Here is a 17,148-nt window from a genome sequence, read left to right as displayed (position 1 = left end):
AACAATTTTTCTTTATATACTGTTTGACTATCCATGCGTTATGCCCATGCTGGGCTTATTCATAAGGGCCTACACAGATGGCCTACACAAATGAAATGTGCTAAAAGAACCAGTTATTACTACCATGCAGGGCTTATCCTTACAAGACCTGCATGGGTGCCACTGGCAATATTATGTCCACACAAGACAACAAGTTACCAGGAGTGGAAACATTACAAACATAAATATGCCAAGACATATACATTTTATTAGTATAAATGAGGATAACAGAACATGGCATGAGGGGAACTAAAGTGAGGAATCTGACTCTGGCCTCACAAGAATGGAGGCCCCTACCTACAATCCTAGTAATCGCCCCTGAAGGATGGCCCCATGTCAGGAACCTAAGTGGCTACAGGGTACAGTGGCAAAGATGTTACATAGTATAAAACCACAAAGTACAGGGATAAAGTTGTTACAATATTCCAGTAATACTAGTACCATAGACAGTACCTATTCTGATTCGCACAAGGAAAGAATAGAAGCAATGGGATGAAACTAAAAGAGATGAGACACAAATTAGATATTAGAAAAACTTTCTGATAGTGAGGGTGATGAATAAGGGGAACAGGTTACCATGGGAGGTGGTGAGTTCTCCTTCATTGGAAGTCTTCAAACAGAGGCTGGACAAATATCTGTCTGGGATGATTTAGTGATCCTGCACTGTGCAGGGGGTTGGACCCGATGACCCTGGGGGTCCCTTCCAACTCTACCATTCTATGATTCTATGACAGATCTATATAGACAGATATGCAAGGCAAGAATAGGTGTAGTTGACAAGACCTACAACCACCAGCATACAGCTAGGGTTTGCAGGGGTCACAACAGTGGCACGCTTTATCTATCACTATTTCACCACTGGCCACGTGATTGGTCCGGTCAGTGGTGCCTGATAGTGATGAGGAGAGCAGAGTCAGTGGACCATGTGGTGTAACAAGGTATGTACCGCATGTAATCTTGTATGTATAGCTGGTATAACTTATACTATCTTTACATATATAATTATATACAGGAAATATCCAGATTATACAAGCATGCGCCATATCACTATACAGGGGAATGTACATCTTCAAGTATATAGTTATATCAACAATGCTGATATAACCTATATATGTCCTGTATATAGTTATATATGTACCACTGGTATAAGCTATGCACCCTGTTTGTAGTGATATCGACCATGCTGGTATATCACTATATTCAGGAGATGTGTGTGTATATATATATATATATATATACATATATATATATATATATATATACTTATTCGAGCTGTACTTATATACAGAAGATACCCAGGTTATACCCACATGCTCTATATCACTACATAGAGGATGTATAGTTTTTACCAACTGTACATATATAATTAGATACAATACATGCCCAGATTATACTGGCATTGTCCATATCATTATATACAGGATATAAGGCTTATAGCAGCTGTACATATATAATTATATACAGTAGATACCCAGGTTATACTGGCATTGTTCATATCATTATATACAGGATATATAGCTTATACCAGCTTTACATACATAATTACATACAGTAGATATCCAGGTTGTACCAGCATGCTTCATATCACTATATACAGGATCTATAGCTGCTACCAACTGTACATATATAATTATATACAATATATCCCCAGGTTATACCGGCATTGTCCATATCATTACCTGTACATACAGGATGTATAACTTACACCAGCTGTACGTATATAATTATATACAGTAGATACCCAGGTTAGGGTGGTTTCTAGAGATGAGCGAGCACCAAAATGCTTGGGTGCTCGTTGCTCGAGTCAAGCTTTCCGCGATGCTCGAGGGTTCATTTCGAGTAACGAACCCCATTGAAGTCAATGGGCGACTCGAGCATTTTTGTATATCGCCGATGCTCTCTAAGGTTTTCATTTGTGCAAATCTTCAAAACCTACGGAAGTGATGGAAACGACACAAATACGGATAGGGGAGGCGAGGGGCAGCATGCTGGGCTGCATCTCAGGTTCCCAGGTCACACTATTAAGCCACAATAGCGGCAAGAGTGGGCCCCCACCCCTAACAATTTTTACTTCGGACAAACCCTCATTAGCAAGGCACACCTTAGCTAAGCACCACACTGCCTACAACAAAGCACAAGCACTGCCTGCGGGACACACCGTTGCCTCTTCTCCTGGGTTACATGCTGCCCAACCCCCCCACACGACCCAGTGTCCACAGCGCACACCAAAGTGTCCCTGTGCAGCCTTCAGCTGCCCTCATGCCACACGCTGGCCTCACAGCCACACCACCCTCATGTCTATTTATAAGTGCGTCTGCCATGAGGAGGAACCGGAGTCACACACTGCAGAGGGTTAGCAGGGCCAGGTAGCGACCCTCTTTAAAAGGGGCGGGGCGATAGCCCACAATGCTGTAGAGAATCGATGAGAAATGGACGTTCAATCTTCATTCTGATCCTGTGGCACCTCCGTCAGGAGCTGCAAACGTGGGCATGAGTTACATAGCAATGGGGAATCCATGTGCCCGCACAGTATTCATTTTGTCTAGGTGTCGCATAGCTCAATCGACACTGCAAGGGGAAAGCCATCTGCACTCTGCCCCCTACCCAAGTCAGTCAGTGTCTTTGTGCCAGACAGGTCAAACACCGTGATGGGAACTAAGTGTGCACCAACAGCATAGGTGGGTCCTAGGAAGCCCAAGACATGAACAATAAATAAATCAGAGCGGCCAAACATGGCAGACTTGCACCGCGCGACGACAACATAGGCCTTGGCCCACAGCTTCAGCAATCGTAGGCAGGAAGTGGACTTTCACTGCACCCAGGACATAGGCCTCTGCACAAACCCTCAGCAATCGTGAGCCTACAGTGGACTCCAATGCTAGCGTAGCTGTGAATGTCTCATTAGCGCTGTATTGCTCCTCTAGTTTGTCCCAATGCAGTGCCCCGGATAGCTGAGCTAACGTGAGATAAAGTACAGGTTGGCTTTGGCCCACACTCCATGCCCTAGTCAGTCTGGACTTTTTTCATAGTCACAGGCAGGTACAACTCCCCTATGGGAATTCTGTGTGCACCCACAGCATGGGTGGGTCCCAGGAAGCCACCGATGGTACATAAATAAATCCCATTGCAGTGCCCCAGACAGCAGAGCTAACGTGAGATAAAATACAGGTGGGCTTTGGCGCACACTGCATGCCCCAGTCAGACTGGGTTTTTTTTATAAATAGACACAGGCAGGTACAACTCCCCTATGGGAATTCCATCTGCACCCACAGCATGGGTGGCTCCCTGGAACCCACTGACGGTACATAAATAAATCCCATTGTAGTGCCCAGCACAGCTGAGGTAACGTCAGATTAAATGCAGGTGGGCTTCGGCCCACACTGCATGCCCCAGTCAGACTGGGGTTTTTTAATTAATAGTCACAGGCAGGTACAACTCCGCTCAGGGAAGTCTGTGTGGACCGAGAGCATGGGTGGGTCTCAGGAAGCCACTGATGGTACATTAATAAATCCCATTGCAGTGCCCCCGATAGCAGAGCTAACGTCAGATAAAATACAGGTGGGCTTCGGCCCACACTGCATGCCCCAGTCAGACTCGTTTTTTTTCATTAATAGTCACAGGCAGGTACAACTCCCACATGGGAAGTCTGTGTGGAAATAGCCGTAAGAAGTATTTTTAAGTTTTTTTTTATTTTTGGGTAATGCAATGCTATATTGCATCTATCTGAGTTTCGCTCTAACGGGGTCTGTCGCCGTGCGTGCAGTTGGCGCCAGACACAGCGGTGTAACAAATTTTTGAATTATTGACGTGCAGTTGGAGTGAGACAGCGCTTATGTAACGCGAACTGCAGCCAGGAAAAAAATAATACAGAAGCCTGCAAGCACGCCTAGCTGTGCAATATGCAATACTAATACACCTGACCTCACAGCAGCGACGCAGTGAAATGCAGAGAGTCACAGCTAGCCGTAAGAAGTATTTTTAATTTTTTTTTATTTTTGGGCAATGCAATGCAATGCTATATTGCGTCTATCTGAGTTTCGCTCTAACGGGGTCTGTCGCCGTGCGTGCAGTTGACGCCAGACACACAGCGGTGTAACAAATTTTTTAATTATTGGCGTGCAGTTGGAGTGAGACAGCGCTTATGTAACGCAAACTGCAGCCAGGAAAAAAATAATACAGAAGCCTGCGAGCAGGCCTAGCTGTGCAATAGTGAGGTACTACAACTGCCAGCAGCCTTGGAGTTAAATGCAGACGGTCACAGATAGCTCTAAACAGGTGCTTTTTTTGGGGTACTTGTTGACAGGATTCTACAGTAGCACTGTCCCTGCCTCACCAATACTTCCCCTATACTCTGTATAATTGGCTGCAGATTGAGAACGCAATAGTCTGCAAAGCCCAAGATGAAAGAAAAAATTGGTGCTAAACTGCTCCTAGCAGCCACAACAGTAATGCACGCGGTCAGATGTGGCCCTAAGAAGCACCGTTGGGGTTCTTGTGCACTACCCACTGTCCCTGCCTGACCAATACTGCCCCTATACTACGTAGTACAGACTGCAGCCTGAGAACGCTATAGCCTGTACGTCCGATATAAAAAAAAAAATGTGCAAAACTGCTCCCAGCAGCCACAACACTAATGCACACGGTCAGATGTGGCCCTAAGAAGGACCATTGGGGCTCTTGAAGACGCCAACACTCTAACTATAGCAGCAGCACCCTCCCTAATCTCTGCCAGCGTGTGTCTGAGGCGAGCAGCGGGCGGGAAAGATTTAAATACTCGGCGGTCACCTGATCTCGCCAGCCACTCACTGCAGGGGGGTGGGATAGGGCTGGAACCTCACTGGAGGAAGTTGTAATGCCTTCCCTGCATGTCTATTGGCCAGAAAATAGCGCTAACATTTCAGGGAAGTAAATGTTATTGACTCAAGTAAAGCGTGGTGCTCGTCTCGAATAACGAGTATCTCAAACATCCTAATACTCGAACGAGAATCAAGCTCAGACGAGTACGCTCGCTCATCTCTAGTGGTTTCACATCTGCATTGGGGATTACACTTTTATACTCCATTCGAGGAGCAGGAAAGGGGAATCACCATGGCCGAACGGCTCTGTCTCTGGATGGAACCCAACAGCATCGGACGGACCCCATTGACTATAATTGGATCCATCCGCTTTCCGCCCAGCTACCTGGCTTTTTGACGGAAGAAAAAGCACTGCGTGCTTAACTTTTGTATCCATTGCACTGAGCCTTTAGTTGCGCCCATGCCTACAACATTTTCAAACAAGAGGCTGCAGACATCCAGGGCTCAAACCAGAAGTCAGACAAGAATCAGTGGAGGCTAAGACAAAACAGAATACAGACAGGATGCTGTTCAGACTAGGCTTAGCTCAGACATGGTTCGGGAAACTACAGAAACTACATCTGTTTGAGTTCAGACAAGCCAACAAGACTAAAACAGATGACAGACGTGAATCAAACTCAATCCGGACTTGAGACAAACAAGCAGAAATCTGAACAGCATGCATGCCTAAATCATAATACAATCAGGATAATAACCTGCACCCTCTGAGAGGAGGGACCAGCATATATGTGCACAGACCCCTGGTGAAGAGCTTTCTATGCTAAAAAGTCATCATGGAAGAAAGAACATCCTGCAGATATAAAATTCCACAACATGCTCATTATCTTGCTGCAGAGCTGCAGATTTTCATTGAGGATTTCACTCATTCAGTATATAGAGTGGAACTGACAGCAAACCTGCAGCACAATTTGCCCCCAAATTGTCCTATGCGAATGAGGAGGATTTGCCACGCATCTGCCCCATTGAAGTCAAATAAATCGTAATGTGCACAGGTTCTCCACAGAAATGTACGCAGACTGATCGTTGTTTGATTTTCATGCCTGCAAGCTGAAAGACAAACGATAAGTGAATGAATTATCATTCGTTGTTCAGTTACTGGCAGTGTTTATACAGAGCGATTATCATTCAGAATTGTATGATCCAGCGAGAATCTGAACAATAATCGTTTATTGTAAAAAGGCCATAGTCAGGATTTTAATTTACCTATGGTACTTGCCTGCCCTGGAATCTAAGTGGCAAAAACAAAAAGCTCAATGTATGGTCTGGAGGGTTTTTTTGGAAATTGTAAGGCGGAATAGTAACACTTCACCACAGCACTTAAAGAAGGGCATGCAACACAGGTCTGCAAAAAAAACTTTTTTAAAAATTGTTTTGATTTTGATAAATCATCTTTATGTAGTTTTTTGCACAGATTTCAAAAATGACATGGGTTTTTTCTATCACGTAAGGCTTGCCTACAAAATAAAGTTGAAGTATTTGGAAAAAATACAAAAAACGTAAAAAATTTTATTTGTTTTTATTATTTTAACATGAAGTAAAAGCAAAAAAAAAAACAACAATACCTAGCTAAAATAAGCATAATAGTGATACACATGTGTTGCAAAGTTATTATAAGTCTTTGTAAAAATGTTTTCTTTTTCCATCAAAGTTTCTTTTGATACGTTTTCGGCTGTGTCCTTGTGAATTTTCCCTTTTTAACATCCAACAGTAGTCTGCCATCATGTTGACATTCCATTGACCTTGGTATCTGCGCTCCATTTCTTTTAGATCTTGATGGAAACATTCTCCTTGTTCCTCACTTACAGCCCCAAGATTTTCTGGAAAGTAGTCCAGATGTGAGTGAAGGAAATGCACTTTGACACTCATGTTGCAGCCCAAGATTTTGTAGTTTTGTAACAATTTAGCAACCAAAGTTTTGTAGTTTGGGTCTTTTTTTATTTCCAAGAAAGCCTGTGACAACAAGTTTAAATGAATTCTAGGCATTTTTTTCTTCCATTTCCATTTTAGTGACAAAGATTTCATCTTTTAAAAGTTTTCTTATGTCAGGCCCAACAAAGACTCCCTCTTTCAGCTTAGCATCTGATAGACCAGGAAACTGTTCACAAAGATACTTGAAACACTCTCCTTCTTTGTGTAATGCTTTCACAAACTGTTTCATTAGTCCCAATTTGATATGAAGTGGTGGATGTAAGATCTTTTTAGGATCCACTAAACTTTGTCTTTCAACATTTTTAACTCCAGGAATAAGAGCCTTTCTGATTGGCCAGGTCTGCTTGACATAGTGTTGTTTCCTGTCACGGCTATCCCATTCACAGAGGAAACATGGAAACTTTGTGTAACCACTTTGTTGACCTAGTAACATGGAAATAACTTTCAAATCCCCACAAATGGTCCATTTATGGTCAGAGTAGCTGAGCTTATTAAGAACAAACCCAAGATTTTTGTAGCATTCTTTCAAATGGACTGAGTGTCCAACAGGCACAGAAGCATATTGGTTACCATTGTGAAGAAGTACGGCTTTTAAACTCCTTTTTGACGAATCTATGAAAAGTCTCTATTCCTCTGGGTCATACGTTATGTTGAACATTTCCATGATTCCAGGTACATTGTTGCAGAAAACTAGTTCACCCTCTTGTGTACAAAAAGGGACAAATTCCTTTTCTCTAAGTCGGTACCATGAAAATGAAACACCGGAGGCTAACATATGTCTTTCTTTAAGTCTAGACCCTAACACTTCCGCTGAATCCTTTGGTAGGCCCAGATCTCGTACTAAATCGTTCAAGTCTGATTGAGAGAAAAGTTCAGGGTCATTGGTACCTGGATCATAGCTGTCATCATTATCGCTGCTACTATGTGACATTTGGTCTAAATCGTCTAAAATATTGTCCAGGGTATCCGGAGGTGAAGGAATAGGCAAGTCAGGTCCATGAGGAACAGGGCGAATTGCCGAACGTATGTTGGTTGGGTATGAAATGTCCTTCCTGTTTTTTAAATTGAAACCTTGCACTGAACAAGAACAAAAATAGCTGTCATCACTGTGATTTTTAGGCTCTCTCCAAACCATGGGTACTCCAAAACGAAATGATTTCTTCTTAAGGCCTTAGTCAGACGAGCGTTTTTTTGCGCGATTTGCGCATGCGTCCGGCGATTTTTTAAAACCATTGCTTTGCAATGGTATCGGACACATGAGCGCTTTTTATGCGCTCGTCCGATAAATTATAGAACAGAAATCGCAGATCGCACCTATCTGCGATCTGCGATTCCTGTTCTCTTCTCTATATACGCTCAATGGGGCCGGCGGCAGCAGCGCCGACCCCATTGAGAACATATAGAAGATAAATCATTCTTCTCTGCCACAGCTGTAACAGCTGTGGCAGAGAAGAACGATGTTTGCCCATTGAATTCAATGGAGCCAGCAATACAGCCGGCTCCATTGAAAGCAATGGGCTGCCGGCGTGCGCGGGATGAATTGTCGGGAAGGGCTTAAATATATAAGCCCTTCCCTGCAATTCATCCAGAAAAGTGTTAAAATAAAAAAAATATACATACTCACCTGCTCCCGGCAGCCGGAGTTCCGCGCGGCCGGCCTGCAGTGGGTGTGAAGGGGGTGTGAGTCAGACCTGCCCCCTGATTGGCGCAGTGGGTGTGAAGGGGGTGTGAGTCAGACCTGCCCCCTGATTGGCTCAGCGCTGAGCCAATCAGGGGGCAGGTCTGACTCACACCCCCTTCACACCCACTGCAGGCCGGCCGCGGGGAACTCCGACTGCCGGGAGCAGGTGAGTATGTATATATTTTTTATTTCAACACTTTTCTGGATGAATTGCAGGGAAGGGCTTATATATTTAAGCCCTTCCTGACAATTCATTCCACACTCGCCCGCAGCGCATTGCTTTCAATGGAGCCGCTGTATTGCCGGCTCCATTGAATGCAATGCGCTGGACAGCTCCGGCCCGTTTCTAATGAAACGCGGCTAGGAGCAGATTTTCGGGCACCTGTCACGCGATTTGCGGATGCGTATCCGTCATGCGATCCGCAAATCGCGCGAAAAAATGCCCGTCTGACTAAGGCCTTACCTTGAAACCATTGTCTCAGTTCTTCAACACACACAGACACACTATATGGGGAGCCCAAGATTTATCTTGGTCCCCTAATTTCATACCAAAGTATGCAAAATACACCATCTGAACAAAATTAAAAATGTTCCTTTGTTGCTTCTTGACGGTATAAGACCCACAAACAGAAACAGTTAGGAGAGTTGACACATCTTCTAGTAGCCATTTCTTCTAAATACCGTATCACAAAACTGTTTGATGCGTACACCACAGTGGCTGGCTCCACACTGAGTCACTGACTGCAGTCAAGGTCACGCCTAGCAGACAGTTTAGATTCGTTGTCGTACGCGTACCGAACCTGAAAAACCCTGAAAATAAGAAAATTTCAGGTGAAATCTGTGACTTATCTAGGGGTGATGGAATTTTTTCTCTATTTTTACCGTAATCAGCACAAAAAATACTGTTAAACCCACTAATTAAATATGCTACAATTTTTTCATCGCAGACCTGTGCAATTTGTGGGCTCATAGCGCGATGGACATGTCTGTGCAGCTGGCCAACTGTCAGTGAGTGAGATCATTGTTGTGTGCGTGGTCCCCTAGAACAGGGGTCCCCAACCACTGGGCCGCGGACCGGTGCCGGGCCGTTGGGTGTTTAGCGCCGGTCCTCGGCACCGCCGGCAACTTTTGCTCTAAACACAAGGCCCGCGGGCCGAATTCGGCCCGCTGCCTTGTGTTATGTGGTCCGCGGCGTGCCGATTCCGCTGACCACTGAAGCGATTACCAGCGGGGGCGCCGCAGCTCCCCGTTGGTAATCGCGCTGATCCTGGCGCACACTGACCTCCGTGTGCAGCCAGGATCCTCTTCCCCGAGTCCCCTGCTAATTAGTTCCGCAGGAGAGGACTCGGGGAGGAAGCGTTCCAGGCTGCACACTGACATCAGGGCAAGCAGAGAGGGAGCGGAGCTGACAGCAGGGAGGAGGTAAGTATATGGGTTGGGGGGGGGGGTGCTGCATATTATGGGGGGGCTGCCTATTACTGGGGGGACCTGCTTATTACTGGGGGGTGGGGGCTACTTATTACAGGAGAAGGGGCTGCTTATTATTGGGGGGGCTGACTATTATTGGGGGGGCTGGTTATTACTGGGGGGGCTACTTATTACAGGGGAAGGGGCTGCCTATTACTGGGGGGACCTGCTTATTACTGGGGGGGGGTGGGGGCTACTTATTACAGGGGGGCTGCTTATTACAGGGGGGCTGCTTATTACTGGGAAGGGGCTGCCTATTACAGGGGGGCTGCTTATTACTGGAGGGGACCTGCTTATTACTGTGGGGATTGCTTACTGGGGGGGGGGGCTGCTTATTACTGGGGGGTGGCTGCCTATTACTGGGGGGGGCTGGTTATTACTGGGGGGGGGGGCTACTTATTACAGAGGAAGGGGCTGCCTATTACTGGGGAGGCTGCCTATTACTGGGGGGGGGGGACCGGCTTTACTGAGGGGGCTGCTTATTACTGGGGGGGGGGGGGTAGGGGCTACTTATTACAGGGGAAGGGGCTGCTTATTACAGGGGGGGCTGCTTATTACTGGAGGGGACCTGCTTATTACTGGAGAGATTGCTTACTGGGGGGAGGCTGCTTATTACTGGGGGGGCTGGTTATTACTGGGGGGGCTACTTATTACAGGGGAAGGGGCTGCCTATTACTGGGGGGGCTGCCCATTACTGGGGGGGCCTGCTTATTACTGGGGGGTGGGGGCTACTCATTACAGGGGAAGGGGCTGCTTATTACTGGGGAGGGGCTGCCTATTACTGGGTGGGGGCTGCTTATTACTGGAGGGAACCTGCTTATTACTGGGGGGATTGCTTACTGGGGGGGGGCTGCTTATTACTGGGGTGGGTGGGGGCTACTTATTACAGGGGAAGGGGCTGCCTATTACTGGGGGGGAGCTATCTATTACTGAGGGGCGCTGTCTATTACTGGGGGGGGGACCTGCTTATTACTGGGGGACCTGCTTATTACTGGGGGGGGGGGCTGCTTATTACTGGGGGTGGGGGCTACTTATTACAGGGGGAGGGGCTGCTAATTACTGAGAGGTAGGGGCTGTCTATTACTGGGGGGGGGAGATAAATAATATGCTGCCCTATGTGTGTGCTGGGGGGGATAGATTATATACTGCCCTATGTGTGTACTGCCAGGACATTCTAAATGTCATAATTAAATAGGAATGCACTAAACTCCAACCCCCTTCATAACCCCGCCCCATATAACCAAAGCCCCGCCCAACCCTGCCAGGCCTTGTAAAAATGGTCTTGCTTGAAGCCGGTCCCTGGAGCCAAAAAGGTTGGGGACCACTGCCCTAGAAGACCCAATAGTAACCAGGCTGGTTGAATGTTTAGAGGGTAGGGTGTCATGATCTGGGTCGGAATCCAAATACTATATCTATAGTATAAATAAAATAGGTGACATCTACCACTATGTTTTTTTTGTCAAAACCATTTGCTCTCATGCCCAATCCAATAGGGGTGCACCTGCAGCACCTGCACCTGCACCCACTCCGGGTCGGGCAGTCAGCCATGCAAATCAGGCAAAAGGATCCAAAACCAAGTCCTCAGAGTATTCCAATGGAAATTAAATAGTAGAGGCTCGGCAGCATGAATAGGGCAAATCAGCAAGCTCTTTATTCTCCCATAACGTGTCAGACAATAGCTACGTTTGGACCTCCACGGTCTTTTTCGATTGATGTAAATGGCTCCATTTTACAGTTGGTGGAAAAAAACAGGCGTAATTCTTATAAGGAAAGGTAAGGATTCTGAGTCTTTCAGGGAATCTTGTACCTGTTTTCATAGTCTCAGGACTCTCCAACCACATTCTCAATGTGAAGGAGATAAAAATAGAAACAAGGAAAACGTTTTCCCTCCTTGTTCTGTTCACTAATAAAAAACTCCTAATGTACAATATACCTTTAACTTAAATGTTAGAAACTGCCTTGAATTTTTAATTTGTTCTCTGATGACTTCGTCAATACTCTGTAAATTATGTTCATAAGATTAAATATTACATCCAAAAACTGTGTGAAAAAGTAAATGTACATAATCCCCCAGACATAGTGTACAACAATCCACATTGCATTGCTTTCTGGTTTGTATGGATGAGAATGGGCTCTTGAGGAACATGTTTTTAGCTAGAAATGAAAAACACAGTTAGCAAAGCATTTTTTTCCCAGGAGAAATCTAAGCCCTTCAAGCTGCTGGGAACAACATACTAGAGACAGTTTGAGAACAGCACTCTCAGAAAGTGAAATAACAAGACCACACAGCTTTCAAAACCTATTTCATCCTGGCAATTTGCTACAATATTCAGTTTAAAGGTGTAGAACAAGTAGAAAGAGACAGAATAAAATGTGTGTAAAATACAAATCATTTTAAGGTTGTCCAGATACTCAAAAGAAAATATTAGGGTCGAAACTAGATGTAGTCTGCGACCCTTAAAGGTTATGACATTTAAAACCATTTTACATTGCTCCAATTCACCTATATTATTTATTATAATATATACTGTAAGTAAAGCATCGCCCTCAGACACACAAAAAAGACCTTATCCCTGTAATGTAAGGAGCTGCAAGACCTGCTCACATGTACTGACCACGGATAGGATACAAATCCCCAACACACAGCAGGACTATAAGATCCCAGGGACATTCACATGTTCCACGTCTGATGTTGTGTACCTGATCATGTGCAGTAAATGTCCTGTTGGGGGGCTTTATATTGCGGAAACAGGACAAAAACTGAGAGTCAGGATGGGGTCTCATCGCCATACAACTAGAGAGGGAAAGACTGAATACTTGTGGCAAAACATTTTTGTGGTCATGAATACAACATGGAGCAGATGAGAGTTTTCACACTGAAGTGCGACATCAAGTCACAGCGTCACAGAAGAATTTGGGAGTATAAATTTATGGCCATTTTTGATACTCTCAAGAATGGATAGAATCTCGGAGTGGGGTTCTTGCATCAGTGGAGAATATGAAAGGTCTGAAGGAGGTCAAGAGGGGTGTCCTTAAGAAGAGCACCCAGAGGAGGTGTGGAGACACCTGGGGGTGGGTGGGTCGGGGGATGGCATTGTCTCTCCCAAAGGAAAGTACTCAGTAGGGATGCTATTCCCAATCATTGTTTTACAGACTTGGTAAAAACTCATACATTGATTTGAAGGAATGTTGCCATCCATCCTCCTTGTTTGCAGGTCTGAAGGAGAGATTTCACATTCATTTCACATTCCTTGTCACTGGACTAATTATTTAATGTTATGGTTATTCCTCCCTGGTATTTATGTAAATGCTATTAATCCCAACATGTCTGTGCCCTGTTACCCTTTGTCTAGAGCAAATTAAGTTCACTGTGTGTTGTGCCTTCCCGTGTGTTAATTTGTTATAGTAAATAAGTCTTTAGATTTGTTCCATTATGCCTGAGGAAGGACTCTGAGAGGTTCTATAACATCATGTATTTTTGTTAGCCATTAAAAGGTATCATATCTACAAGATTACGTGGTTTCTCTTGCTGGGAACAATCACATTTTGCTCTACTGGCTAACACGGTACCAAACCTTTTTTTTCAAGATTGATGAATGACTTGGAAATACTAGTCTGATGTAGGACCTGTTTCATCATGACTTTGCCCATGTACAACCTTATGTGCATGTGAAAATAGCTTGACATATTTGATCTAGAAGAATAGCCTTGACTTCAACCTCAACAAACTAATTTGAGATTAATTAGATCTCTGACTGCAAGGCAAGTCTTATCACTGAACAACAGTCTGTGACCTCAGTAATGTTCTTGTGGCTGAACGCATGAAAATCCTGAAGTCATGTTTCAAAATCAAGTGAAAGTCCTTCCCAGAAAAGTGAAGGCAGCATCATTTTAAGATGTTCAAAAAATAAATAACAATAAGTAATGTTTGCAATACCTTGGCAATGTCAGATGTGTCCTTCCTTACTTTCTCTTAGGCTAGTTTTGCTCAAATATATAGTACCCTCCAATAGATTAGCAACACCTTGTGCTTTAGGGCTTGGTCAGATAAGAATGTGTTTTGCGCGCACATAATGCATACTTCTAAAAGAACCAATGGATCCTACAGAAGCGTTCATGTGTGCAGAATTAGAAGCACAAAACAGCATTCACCTAAAAAAGATAGGAAATAGGTGCGCATTTTGCAGGAGCTTTCTTTGACTCCCATGGGAGCAGGAGTTAAAGGGGTTGTCCCGCGATGTAATATACATCGTGCATTAAATATTGGCCATACAGAAGTTATACACTTCCCCTTCTCCGATGCTGGCGCCGGAAGCCCTGTGTGGCACAAGCACGCCGGAGCGGCCCCTTTAGTGCAAGCGCGTCTAATCCAGGGAGAAGGCGGCTTTGGTCGGCGCCATGGAGACGGGGATGCCAGCACCGGAGGGGGTAAGTGTATAACTTCTGTATGGCCAATATTTAATGCACGATGTATATTACAAAGTGCATTAATATGGCCATACAGAAGTGCTTAACCCCACTTGCTATCGCGGGACAACCCCTTTAATGGAAACTCCTGCACAGGGAATAGCTTCCCTGTTGCTTACAGCAGGGCATTTAAAAGGTGCTTCTGGCCAGAAGCACCTTTTAAATGTCCCGCTGTTAACCCCTTAGTCCCCGCGAGGATGTAAGGACTCCTCGAGGGTTCCGTTAATTCCCGTGAGGAGTCCCCTCATCACTGAACAATGCTGTGGCACAGCTGTGGCAGAGGACTACAATGCTAACCCACTGCTTTCAATGGTGCCGGTGCTGCGGTAATTGGCTGAGCACTGCCTCTGATTGGTCACAGCACTCAGCCAATCAGAGGCAGCGCTTTCAGGAGGCTAGGACTTTTAGAAGACAATGCTTTAGAACAGTGCATGGGAGAATACGCACCAGAGCTGGACAGCACCGGAGATTATGTAATATATTTTTTTTTTTTCAAGCAGCTAGGGCTTATTTACAGGGAAGAGTTTATATTTCAAGCCATTTCCTGAAAATCCCTGCGGAGGTTGCCTTCAATGGGGTAGCAGCAGCATCAGCCTCATTGAAAGCAATAGAGTAGCATTGCGCCCCTCTACCACAGCTGTTACAGCTGTGGCAGTGGGTTATTTAATCCCTGTGGATAGTCCCCCCATCACTGATCACTGTGACAGCACTGTTACAGTGTTCAGTAATGAGGGGACCTTCGTGTAGCAGCTGTGCTTCTCCAAGCACAGCTGCTCCAGTGAATGGGCGGAGTCTCTTGAAACTTTGCCTGTTCATTCGTTTTGCGCTAATGTGTGGAGCGCTTTTTTTCCGCGCACATAGACGCAAAAAAATAACATGCTCGTCTGATCGAGCCCTAGAACAGCATTGACGTCTGCTTTCCTCTCTGACTACATTACCCGCCTTATCCCTTTTTACTGCGAACCGAGACGTCCCATTGATGACTTCTGGCTTCCTCTCTGACTATGTTACCTGCCTCATTCATTTGTACTGCAACTGAGATTTCCCGATAACGAATCCTAGCTATCCTGACTACTGACTTGCACACCTACTATACCCACGGCTCCTATCCAGCACTGCTAAGACGTTACACTTAGAATCTCCTGATTGTAGATTTAACAGCCCTTTAAGTGGTCATTGTATACAAGGTACCAGTTTTCCACCATAAATTCAGACCCCTTAGTGACCGAGCCTGTTTGCGCCTTAATGACCAGACCAAATTTTGGAAATCTGACGTGTCACTTTAACATAGAATAGCTCCATAAAGGTTTTGCATATCCAAGTGATTCTGACATTGTTTTTTCGCCACATGTTGTACTTCATTTAAGTGGTAAAAGTAGGCCGATAAAGTTTGTGTATATTTATTAAAAGCACCAAAAATTGGAAAATTTTGGAGAAAATGTCATTTTTTTCACATTTTCAATTGCAATATCTCAAATATGTGCAAATATGTTGTACAAATTTTTGCTAAGATATATATTTCCATTTGTTTACTTTATTCTGGATGCACGTTTGAAAAACCTTCGCTTTTTTTAACCATTTAGGAGACATACAAATTTAACATTGATTATCAACATTTTGAAGAACACTTTGTTTTCCTTTGCTAAGCCAAGATTGCAAAGGCTTATAGCAGTCATAATGATAGGTACCCCCACAAATGAGCTAACTTTAAAAACTACACCCCTTAACGTATTCACTGAGGGGTGTCATGAGTATTTTAACCCCACAGTTTTTTTTCAGGAGTCAATGCCATTTAGAAGAGAAAAACTAAAATTCCATATTTTTGCAAATATGTCATTTTAAAGGCAGGACTTTTTTCTATAGTACATATGAAAATGAGGATTTGCACCCCAAAATGGGTACCCCTGTTTGTCATGTGCTCAGAAACATACCCATTTTTGACTTCACAGTTTTTGAATGAATGTAAGCAAAGCAGAAGGAAAAAATTACGATTTTCATTTTTTTAGTAATTCTGTCATTTTAAAAACAGGGTTTTTTTTGTATAGAACATATATGAATGAAGACTTGCACCCCAAAAGAGATAACTCTGTTTGTCCTGTGCTCAGAAACATACCCATTGTGGCCCTAATATTATGTCTGTATGCACAATGGGGCCCAAAATGAAAGGAGTAACCGGTGGCTTTCAGAACAGAAATTTTGTTTGAAGGAGATTTAGGCCCCATTGCCCACTTGTAGAGCCTTTGAGTGACCAAAACGATGGAGAACCCCCACAAATGACCCCGTTTTAAAAACTAGTCCCCTTAACAAATTCATCTAGGGGTACTATGCCTTTTTTGACCCCACAGTTTTTGAATGAATCTAAACAAAGCAGAAGGAAAAATTCAGATTTTAATTTTTTTTGGTAATTCTGTCAGTTTAAAAACTATTTTTTTTGTACAGCACACATATCAATGAAGACTTGCACCCCAAAATAGGTACCCCTGTTTGTCCTCTATTCAGAAACATACCCATTGTAGCTCCAATCTTCTTATAGGACGCATGGCTAGGCCTATAGTGGAGGGAGCACCCGTTTGATTTCAGGGTGCAACTGAATAAATTCCAGGCCCCATTGCACACTAGTAGAGAAAATAAACTGCCAAAATAATAGAACGCCCCTCACACGTGACCCAATTTTGAAATCAAGACCCCTTAGCTAATTTATCTAAGGGT

General features: G+C 44.3%; 1 protein-coding gene across 1 annotated transcript in view; it reads left to right on the top strand.

The window, feature by feature from the left end:
- Positions 1-17,148, top strand: part of SLC6A11 (solute carrier family 6 member 11) — a 278,393-nt gene that overhangs the window by 116,648 nt on the left and 144,597 nt on the right. The gene's annotated exons all lie outside the window — the stretch shown is intronic.

This window comes from Eleutherodactylus coqui, chromosome 3 (assembly GCF_035609145.1).
Source record: "Eleutherodactylus coqui strain aEleCoq1 chromosome 3, aEleCoq1.hap1, whole genome shotgun sequence".
In the NCBI taxonomy this organism is placed as follows: Eukaryota; Metazoa; Chordata; class Amphibia; order Anura; family Eleutherodactylidae; genus Eleutherodactylus; species Eleutherodactylus coqui.
The sequence above is the reverse complement of the archived record's forward strand: the minus strand, read 5'-3'. Positions and strand labels throughout refer to the sequence as shown.